Raw genomic sequence first — 9,753 nt, forward strand, 5'->3', positions numbered from 1 at the left:
ATATTGGTCGACTAATTCAAATTGGATTTTACAGAGAAGATGTCGACCCTCCCAACCTAGTTTAATTCATTCGCAAAAGGCAAGGTTGTCGGTAAGTCTGAATTATTAAATTTTTTTATGATCATTAAAAAAATATAAAACCCTCAACCAGGGGTTAATTCTAGTTCATGATAAAAAAAAATTTGCAACGATACTCAATAAATACAAAGGGAGAAAAATAGAAAACCAGCACTGCCTCTATCCTGAACAAAGACTAGAACTCTTGCCAGAAGCTTATGTTTATGATCAAGATAACTAATAACGCAACCCAAGTTGTGAAAAAAGCCGCAAACGGTGAACGGTTCGGTATAGCTGACGACGAATACGAGTTTGTTGTTGTCGTTGTCGTCGTCGACGTTGAGCCGCCAGACTCAACTTTGATGGCGAGCTTCATGCCGTCGGCGCAATGGCCGGGAACACCACAAATGAAGTAAATAGTTCCGGCAGTCTTGAGAGTGATGGTGGTGGCTCCACTTTTATCTGATCTTATTTCATTACCCACGGTACATGTACTATAATCACTTGAACTTACTTCATCCACTGAATGAAAGGTTGGGTAATTGAAGACTAGGCAATCCAAAGTTCCAAACGTTAAAAATCCGAATTTAATTCGATAAATTGATACTCAAATAGAGATTTTGATTTAAGAACTCACCAAGGGTATCACCAACTTAGAAGGTCTTGCCTTTAGTCCATGAGCTATAATCAACACCAGTTGTCCACCCAGAGGTGTCACCCACGGTGTAAACTGTGGCCATGCTTGGCACGACCATGCCCACAATTACCAAACCACACGCCACTCCCACACTTAAGCTTGCCATGAACAGGTAGAGAAATAACACTATAAAAGCAGAGAAATAAAGAAGCAGCTTTTTGTAATAGTTTTCTGAAATGGAGTCCCTTATATAATGGCATGAAACGATGGTGAACCCAATCATGATCAGGTATACAATGAGCTAGTCCAAAAGTAATCAATTATTAATTCAACAGAAAGGAACTCTCCAATAACATAAATATGTTGTGTGATTGAAGCGATCTTTTGACCCATTGAAATGATGGATTGTGGAAGAAGAAAAACCTCATTTTTATTCAAATATTTTGTGAACAGATAAGTTGTTGTGATCATGTGGGTGTTGGCAATGGCAACCATTGGTGTTTTGTGAGAGGTAGATGAAGAAAGTTTCAAACACCATTAATGAAAGAGACGTGATAATCCAAGAGAGGTTGGAACATAATATGCTTAAAATGTACTCAATGTATCGATATTAAAGAGACTAACCCCCTCTTTGAAAACACATAAATCTTGCACACAACCTATTTTCATTGCATTTTGGACTAGATGGAAGGTATGATATCGTGCACCTTAAATTATGTTGCTTTCAGGGATGAATCAATCTGTGGTTGTTTTGTGTAGACACTCATTTTCGTTCGATTTTTTTATTTTATATATTATAATTTGCAAATGTTTTTAACATACATATGCTATATGTAGTTTTGAAAATGGTTTTTTTAAATATATATAGTATATACTTTTTTAAAAAAACATTTTGAAAATAAATAATATATGGTTTTTAAAACTTTTTGAAAACTTATATAATATATAGTTTTGAAATCATTTTGAAAAAATATATAATATATAGTTTCTTTAAAACCTTTTGAAAAACTTATATAAAATATAGTTTTAATTTTTTTTTGAAATATTATATAATATATAGTTTAAAATCGTTTTAAAAAACCGATATAATATTTTTAAATCATTTATTTGAAAAACTATAATATATAGTTTGGAAAACTATTTTTAAAAATATAATATATGGTTTAAAGATGTTTTTGAAATATATATTATATAGTTTATTAGTATACTATTATTATTATTATTATTTTAGTTATTCGTTTTATTAATTCTTTTTATTTTCCTTTTTATTTTCGATCCAGGTTATGGTCCAAACGGTCCAGCAGTAGTCTGAAGAGTGGGCCTGACCCAGCCCAGAGTATAGGTTAGGGTTTTCACGTTCAGTCAAGACGCCACAAGTCAGGGAAACCAAGTCACGCCAACAATCACAAACGGCATGATATTTCCGGCCGAGATCCCCGAGACTGCCCCATCACATGGTGGCCGGTCACAACAGCCACGAGCGCCCCTATTTCAGAACCAACAGGCCACCAGTGGGGGTATAAATACCCCACTAAGCCACTGCCAAGGGGGGACATCGGGTATCAATAGAACCCACAAAGCATCACAACAAAAAAAAACAAGAACAACACAGCGAACCAGACCACCACGGTCAAACAAATCGAGTCATCACAAAACCATCAACAGTGGAAAACAACAACAGAGATATCAACAGCGAAACATAACCAAAGGCAACATCACAAAACCGAAACCACAGAAAATACCAAAGGCCGAAGCCCTGCAAAAATCCAAGCAAAATATAAAACAAAGCAAAGTCGAGAGCTTTCGTCGGGAACGTTTCGAGGAAGACAGAATGAGCACCATCGATCACCGGAAAACCAAGAGGCACCGGCAAAAAAGGGTAAAAATCGGAACTTCAAACCTAGATTTATTCCGTTCGGTGGGGTTTTTGGAAATTTTGGCTTCGATTTGTTGTTAAGGTTGGAGAGGGGAGTGTTTTGGTGAGTTTGTTGTTTTTCGGCTGCCAGAGGTGGCGACCGGCGATGGCGAATGGCGATGGTCCGACGGTACCACTCTTTCCTCTCCAGCGGAGAGTTGAGAGAGTTTTTATACTCTCTCTCTCTCTCTCCTTCTTTCTGATAAAAGAGCCAAATGAAGATATAATGGAAAATAAGCCTAGCTTTAGGACTTTTATAGTCCACAGAAAACAACGTTGTTTTCTCCAGGGGTTGTTTGCGTAATTTCCACGTGGGGCTATCACAGCACGGGTCCCTCATTCCTTGTAACGTTATTTTCTAATCATGGGTTAAACTTTCGATTTCTTCTATTTGAGCATAATTGTTTTTCTTTCATTTTATGACTCTGGTTTGCTTTGTTATTTTCATTAGAGTTAGATTTGGATATTACATTTTCTAGTATTTCATTTTAGTCACTATCTCATTTAGGTTTAATTATTATATAGTCCCCAACCCTTATTTATTTTTATTGTTTTATTATTCTTTTTTAACTTTTATTTCATTTCCATCTTTTTCTTTTTTCCTATTTTAACATTTTTCTTTTTTTCTTCAATTTTTTCCTTCATATTGTTTTTTATTTAACATTCATTATTATTATTATTACTATTTATTTATTTTCATTTTTACTAACATTTTTACTCTTTTTTTATAGAAGAATTCCAATCGACCAAAGGTAATTAATTTGAATCAAATTTTAAATTTTAATTTAAGTTTTAATTTTCGCAAATAAAGACAATTGGCAAATTAATTGGTATCGAAAGGGCAGTTCAAGGGTGTTAATACTTCATTGACCGTAACCGACTCCCGAACCCGACACATTTCTGGTACAATGCAGATCATGTAAGATGGTGTACGACCCACCTAAATTCGTTTTAAAATGGTCGGTGGCGACTCTTAACCCAATTCATTTAAGTCGAAGCCCAATTCCGGGGCCCATACCGAAAGGCGGTTCCGACAGCTTGGCGACTCTACTAGAGACAGGTAAGTGAGTCAGGCCGAAATTAATTTTCAGTTGTCTTTTTAGCGAAAGTTATAAATTTTAATTTTAATTTATTTATTCATTCTAATTATTCACCTTTGATTATTTTTCAAGTAAATAGTTGTACTGACGTTTTTTAATGATTTCAGATTTTTCAAAATTGTCATCTCTAGCTTTATACCTGAGCTCTAAACCCTATTTAAGTGGGGGTGAAAGCAACGTCTTCGTGTGAATTTATTCACCGTGCGGGCCTAGCAAGTAGCCTTCGGGATTCATATACCTTATGTCTTCGTGTGAATTTATTCACCGTATGGGCATAAGGGAATGTTTCTGTTGAAAACATTTTGATGTTTCGATATAACAAATTAAGTTAAATGAATTTTAAGATTTTACAAAAGATTTTCTAAGTATATTCAATGTAATTATTCGAATATCAAAATATTACTCCAAGTCTTTCAAAGTTCATTTTAATCCTTACTAAAGTGTAAAATTGTGTTTATACTTAAACTATTTTAAAACAATTTTACAAAGTATTTCGAGCCTTAATCGAGCCAAAAATATTTTTTTAATGGGTTTCAAGAAAAATCAGATTGTCCAGGGGGTACAGATTCCCCCCCAGGGGGTACAGATTCCCCCCCCCAAGGGGTACCGATTCCCCCCAGGGGGAACAGATTCCCCCCATAGGGGTATCGATCCCCCCTATTTAACAGTCAAAAACATATTGCACTTAGGGAACCGATTCCCCATGAGGGGGTACCGATTCCCCTACACTCCAAGCTATTTTATTAATTGTTTCTCATCCCCAAACGGTTCCAAAACATCCCCAACGACTATATACGACTTCAAACACATTCCAAGCTATAAATACAAGCTAATGACACTTGAAGAAGTAAGAGAACAACCATCCAAGCAATCAAACACAAGAGAAGAGTTTTTCATTCTTATTTCATCTTTCTCTTGTAAATATTTTGTTCTTGTGAGCTTAATTCTTATAAACACCTACCTTAGAGAGGTTTTCTTATTTACATTTCTTATCCTTTTGTAAAGAGGAAAGGTTCTAGCTAATCCCGTATAAAAGCTAGGGAAAGGTTCTAGTTTAGCTCGGAAAAACTATGGGGTTTGTAAGATTACTCTTTATCCTCAAAAGAAAGAACAAATTAGTGAATTTGTTGGAAAATCCTTGGTGATGAGCTAAGGTAGTGGACGTAGACTTTGATTGAGAAAGTCGAAACACTATAAATCGATGTGCAATTCTCTATCTTTCAATCTCCTTACTCCCTAAACATAAAACCGTTCTGACCCCTCTTTACAAACTGTTCCTGTTGTCAAATCGAGCTTCCGAAAATCCCAATAATTGGTATCAGAGCCTAACTCGTTAGAAGGTTTAACCACCTTGAGACGATCCTAGAAGAAGCTCTACCAATTCCCGACACAACCGAGGAGATGGCTTCCACCTCCGGCTCGTTCCACATGGAAGACTCCCTACCAACGGACAAGCCTCTATACTTCAATGGAGCCAACTATTATCATTGGAAGAAATTAATGAATGTATTCATCCAATCCAATGATCTTGATGCATGGGAGATAATCGAGAACGACTACTCTTCTCCAAAGAAGAAGGAGAAGTGGAGTGACAAAGAACGGAAGAAAGCTCAACTTAATGCCAAGGCAATGCACATGATATTGTGTGCATTTGGTCCTGAAATCTATGAAGGAGTTTTTTCGTGTTCAAGTGCCAAGAAGCTTTGGAATAAGCTTGAGGAAATCCATGGAAACAAGAAAGAAGAACCAACAAAGGTGGTGTCTCTAATGGCTCGTGAAGAACCCGAGGTATCTTCTAACTCAAATGAATTTAATTCATATACGTTTGATGAGTTACAAGATGCTTTTAATAGGTTATATTCGGAGTTTGAGACCATGAACTCCAAATATAAGAAAAAGATTTCAAAATTTAAAATTGAAAAATGATTTTCTTTTGAAAACAAAAATAGATTTTGAAAGCCAAAATAAAATTTTGAAAAAGGATTTAGATCTTTCAAAAATAAAAATTTAAAGTTATGAAAAAGAAAATTTTGATTTAAAAGTTAAGCTTGAATGCTTAACAAAAGAAAAAGAAATCATTTTAAATAATTCATTTAGTTCAATAATGACAATATGCTCACATTGCCATTATCATAGTCATATAGAACATACTTGTCCTTTGAAGAAAGGAAATCGTTTTAAAATTAGGCAAGTATGGGTTCCAAAAAGAACAAGTGGCATTGTAACTAACGTTCAAGGATCCAAAGCAATTTGGATACCAAAATCTACTTAAATGTCTCTTGTAGGTGCGTGGAAGCAATTGTGATGAAAATGATGATATTCAAGATGCTCTGGCCACACATGATAACGGAATGGGTAACCTCTAAGCTTAATACTTTTAATTTTGGATTATTTGGTTGCTCATTTAATTTTAAGCATGCATGAGTTTTGGTTTTAAATGATTATGCATAATCGTTTTAATCTCATGTATGTTGAAAAGATGATTATGATGAACATTTTAAAGTTATATTAATTTTTAAGAATTTTTAGTTCATCATAATAAAATTTTGGTCAAAATTGGTTTTAATGCAAATGATATCTCTCTAACAATTTATATCAAATTTTCAAATACTTTGATTTTACAAATTTTAAATTTTTGACCTAAACTTGAATGTTTATGCATGTGGTTTAAATGAAAATGATATCTCTCTAACAATTGATATCAAAATTTTTCAAATACATAACATTTTTATAAAACTTTATGCATATGTACTTAATTTTAACAATTGGTGTCAAATTTAAACAATTGGTATTGCATAAAGTATTTTATACTTGGATACATTGAATTTCATGTGATACTAACATGTTTGTTACTTTTGAAATTCAATTTGTTTAAGTGTCAAGTTCTTAAAGCTAAATTTTGTTTGGAATGCATTTATTGAGGGGGAGCTTTGATTTTTCAAATAAGTTTTAAAATGTCAAATTTACTACTTACTCTCCAAAGTTATTTTGAACTTCAAAGATTGAATTATTTTTTATATAACAAAAAGGGGGAGAAGCTTTGGTTTGAAAAATTCAATTTCTTAATGAAAAAGGGGGCAACATTTTCATATATTTTCAAACAATTTGTATCTTTTTCATTAAACATTTTATTAAGGGGGAGTTTTGCTTTTTTCAAATGATTTTTAAAATGTCAAATTTACTACTTACTCTCCAAAGTTATTTGAACTTCAAAGATTAGAGTCTTTTTATTTAACAAAAAGGGGAGAAGTGTTAAACAATTGATATCAACTTTTCAAATACTTTGATTTTATAAATCTTTAAAATTTTTTGACCTAAATTTGAATGTTTATGCATGTGGTTTAAATAAAAATGACATCTCTCTAATAATTGATATCAAAAAATTTCAAATGCATAACATTTTTAGAAAACTTTATGCATATGATCTTAAATTCAACAATTAGTATTGCATAAAGTATTTTAGTCTTGGATATATTGAATTTCATATGCTACTAACATGTTTGTTATTCTTAGTTGAAATTCAATTTTGTTTAAGTGTCAAGATCCTAAAAGCAAAATTTTATTTGGAATGCATTTATTGAGGGGGAGCCTTGATTTTTTTTCAAATTATTTTTAAAATGTCAAATTTACTACTTACTCTCCAAAGTTATTTTGAACTTCAAAGATTAGAGTCTTTTTGATTTAACAAAAAGGGGGAGAAGTGTTAAAGTAAGGGGGAGTAATTTCAAACTTTATTTCAAAATCTTAAAATTACTCAAATATTTTGTTATATCAAAAAGGGGGAGATTGTTGAAAACACAAAGAAATGACTTTTTCCTCCGGTGCTTATTATCTTGAAGAATATCCTATTATGGATTCACAACCGGTCAACAAGCCACCCTTATTCAATGGAGAAAATTATGCACATTGGAAGAATAAGATGACGTACTTCATTCAATCATACAATCTAGGAGCTTGGTACTCAATCATGGACGGTTACTCCTCTCTACCCGGCAAGTACAACGATTGGAGTAGAGAAGAGCAGAAAAATTTCCAGCTTAATTCTAAGGCTATACATATTCTTTTTGCTTTAGGCCCAATGAATATGGAAGAGTCTCATCTTGTTCCAGTGCCAAAGATATTTGGGATAAGCTCCAAGTCACTCATGAAGGAACCGACGAAGAGAGGGAATCAAAGAAAAGTCTTCTCAACCATAGCTAGGAGAACTTCAAGATGAAACCCGATGAAGACATCAAAACTATGACGGATAGATTTTTCGTGATTGTCAACAGTCTCAAGGGATATGGAGAAGTAATCCCAAATGAGAAGCTTGTGAGGAAGATGATTTACTCTCTTCTAAAGGAGTGGCAATCAAAGAAGACGGCCATTATCGAAGTAAGAAACCTAAAGTCTCTCACTTTCGACGAGCTAATTGGTTCCCTTCTCACTCATGAGATGACGGTGAAGGAAGATGAAGAAAGGGAAGAGAAGAGAAACAATAAGAAGAAGAAGAATGAGGACGTAGGCATCAATGAAAGCTATCAAGATTCAAGTGATGAGGTGGATAAAGACGATGATGAACAAAAAGAAGAGATAATCAAGCTCTTGAAGGAACTCAAGAGATTCATGATTTCCAAGGAAGTGAAACATGAATCAACCAAGAAGAAGAGTCCCCCGGTATTTTTCGATTGTCAAAGAAAGGGGCATGTCATGTATGAATGTCCTCTTCTAAAGAAAAAGGGGAAGAAGGCATTTGTTGCATCTTGGAGTGATGAAGATAATTCTAATGATGAAGATGAAGTAGTCAACATATGCCTTATGACCACTCAAGAAGAATTTGAGGTATCTTCTAACTCAAATGAATTTAATTCATTTACTTTTGATGAGTTACAAGATGCTTATAATAGGTTGTATTTGGGATTTGAGACCATGAATTTCAAATATACGAAAATAATTTCAAAACTAAAAAATAAAACTAATTTGATTTTGAAAGCAAAAGTTGATTTTGAAAATCAAAATGAAATTTTGAAAAATAATTTAGAGCTTTCAAAAATCAAAATAAATGATTTAGAAAAAGAAACTTTTGAGTTAGGTGTTAAGTTTGAAAGCTTAATAAAAGAAAAAGAATTAATTTCTTAAAACAACCTATTATGTTTAAATATGGAAAAATGCTCACATTGCCATTATCATAGTCATATAGAACATACTTGTCCTTTGAAGAAAGGAAAATGTTTTAAAATTAGGCAAGTATGGGTTCCAAAAGGAACAAGGGGCATTGTAACTAACGTTCAAGGATCCAAAGCAATTTGGATACCAAAATCTGCTTAAATGTCTCTTGTAGGTGTGTGGAAGCAATTGTGATGAAAATGATGATATTCAAGATGCCCTGGCCACAAATGAAAAAGGAATGGGTAACCTCTAAGCTTAATACTTTTAATTTTGGATTATATGGTTGCTCATTTGATTTTAAGCATGCATGAGTTTTGGTTTTAAATGATTATGCATCATTGTTTTAATCTCATGTATGTTGAAAAGATGATTATGATGAACATTTTAAAGTTGTAATGATTTTTTAGAATTTTTAGTTCATCATAATCAAATTTTGGTCAAAATTTGTTTTAATGCAAATGTTATCTCTCTAACAATTGATATCAACTTTTCAAATACTTTGATTTTATAAATATTTAAAATTTTTTGACCTAAATTTGAATGTTCATGCATGTGGTTTAAATAAAAATGATATCTCTCTAATAATTGATATCAAAAATTTTCAAATGCATAACATTTTTGGAAAATTTTATGCATATGATCTTAAATTCAACCATTGGTATTGCATAAAGTATTTTAGTCTTGGATTTATTGAATTTCATATGCTACTAACATGTTTGTTATTCTTTGTTGAAATTTAATTTTGTTTAAGTGTCAAGATCCTAAAAGCAAAATTTTATTTGGAATGCATTTATTGAGGGGGGCTTTGATTTTTTCAAATGATTTTTAAAATGTCAAATTTACTATTTACTCTCCAAAGTTATTTTGAACTTCAAAGATTAGAGTCTTTTTGATTT

At 32.8% G+C, this 9,753-nt stretch overlaps 1 pseudogene; it reads right to left on the reverse strand.

The window, feature by feature from the left end:
• Positions 1-215: 215 nt before the first annotated feature.
• Positions 216-860, reverse strand: LOC120176784 (annotated as a pseudogene).
• Between the last annotated feature and the right edge of the window lie 8,893 nt (positions 861-9,753).

The sequence above is a fragment of the Hibiscus syriacus genome, unplaced genomic scaffold (genome assembly GCF_006381635.1).
Source record: "Hibiscus syriacus cultivar Baekdansim isolate YM2019G1 unplaced genomic scaffold, ASM638163v2 tig00112254_pilon, whole genome shotgun sequence".
NCBI classification, from domain to species: domain Eukaryota; kingdom Viridiplantae; phylum Streptophyta; class Magnoliopsida; order Malvales; family Malvaceae; genus Hibiscus; species Hibiscus syriacus.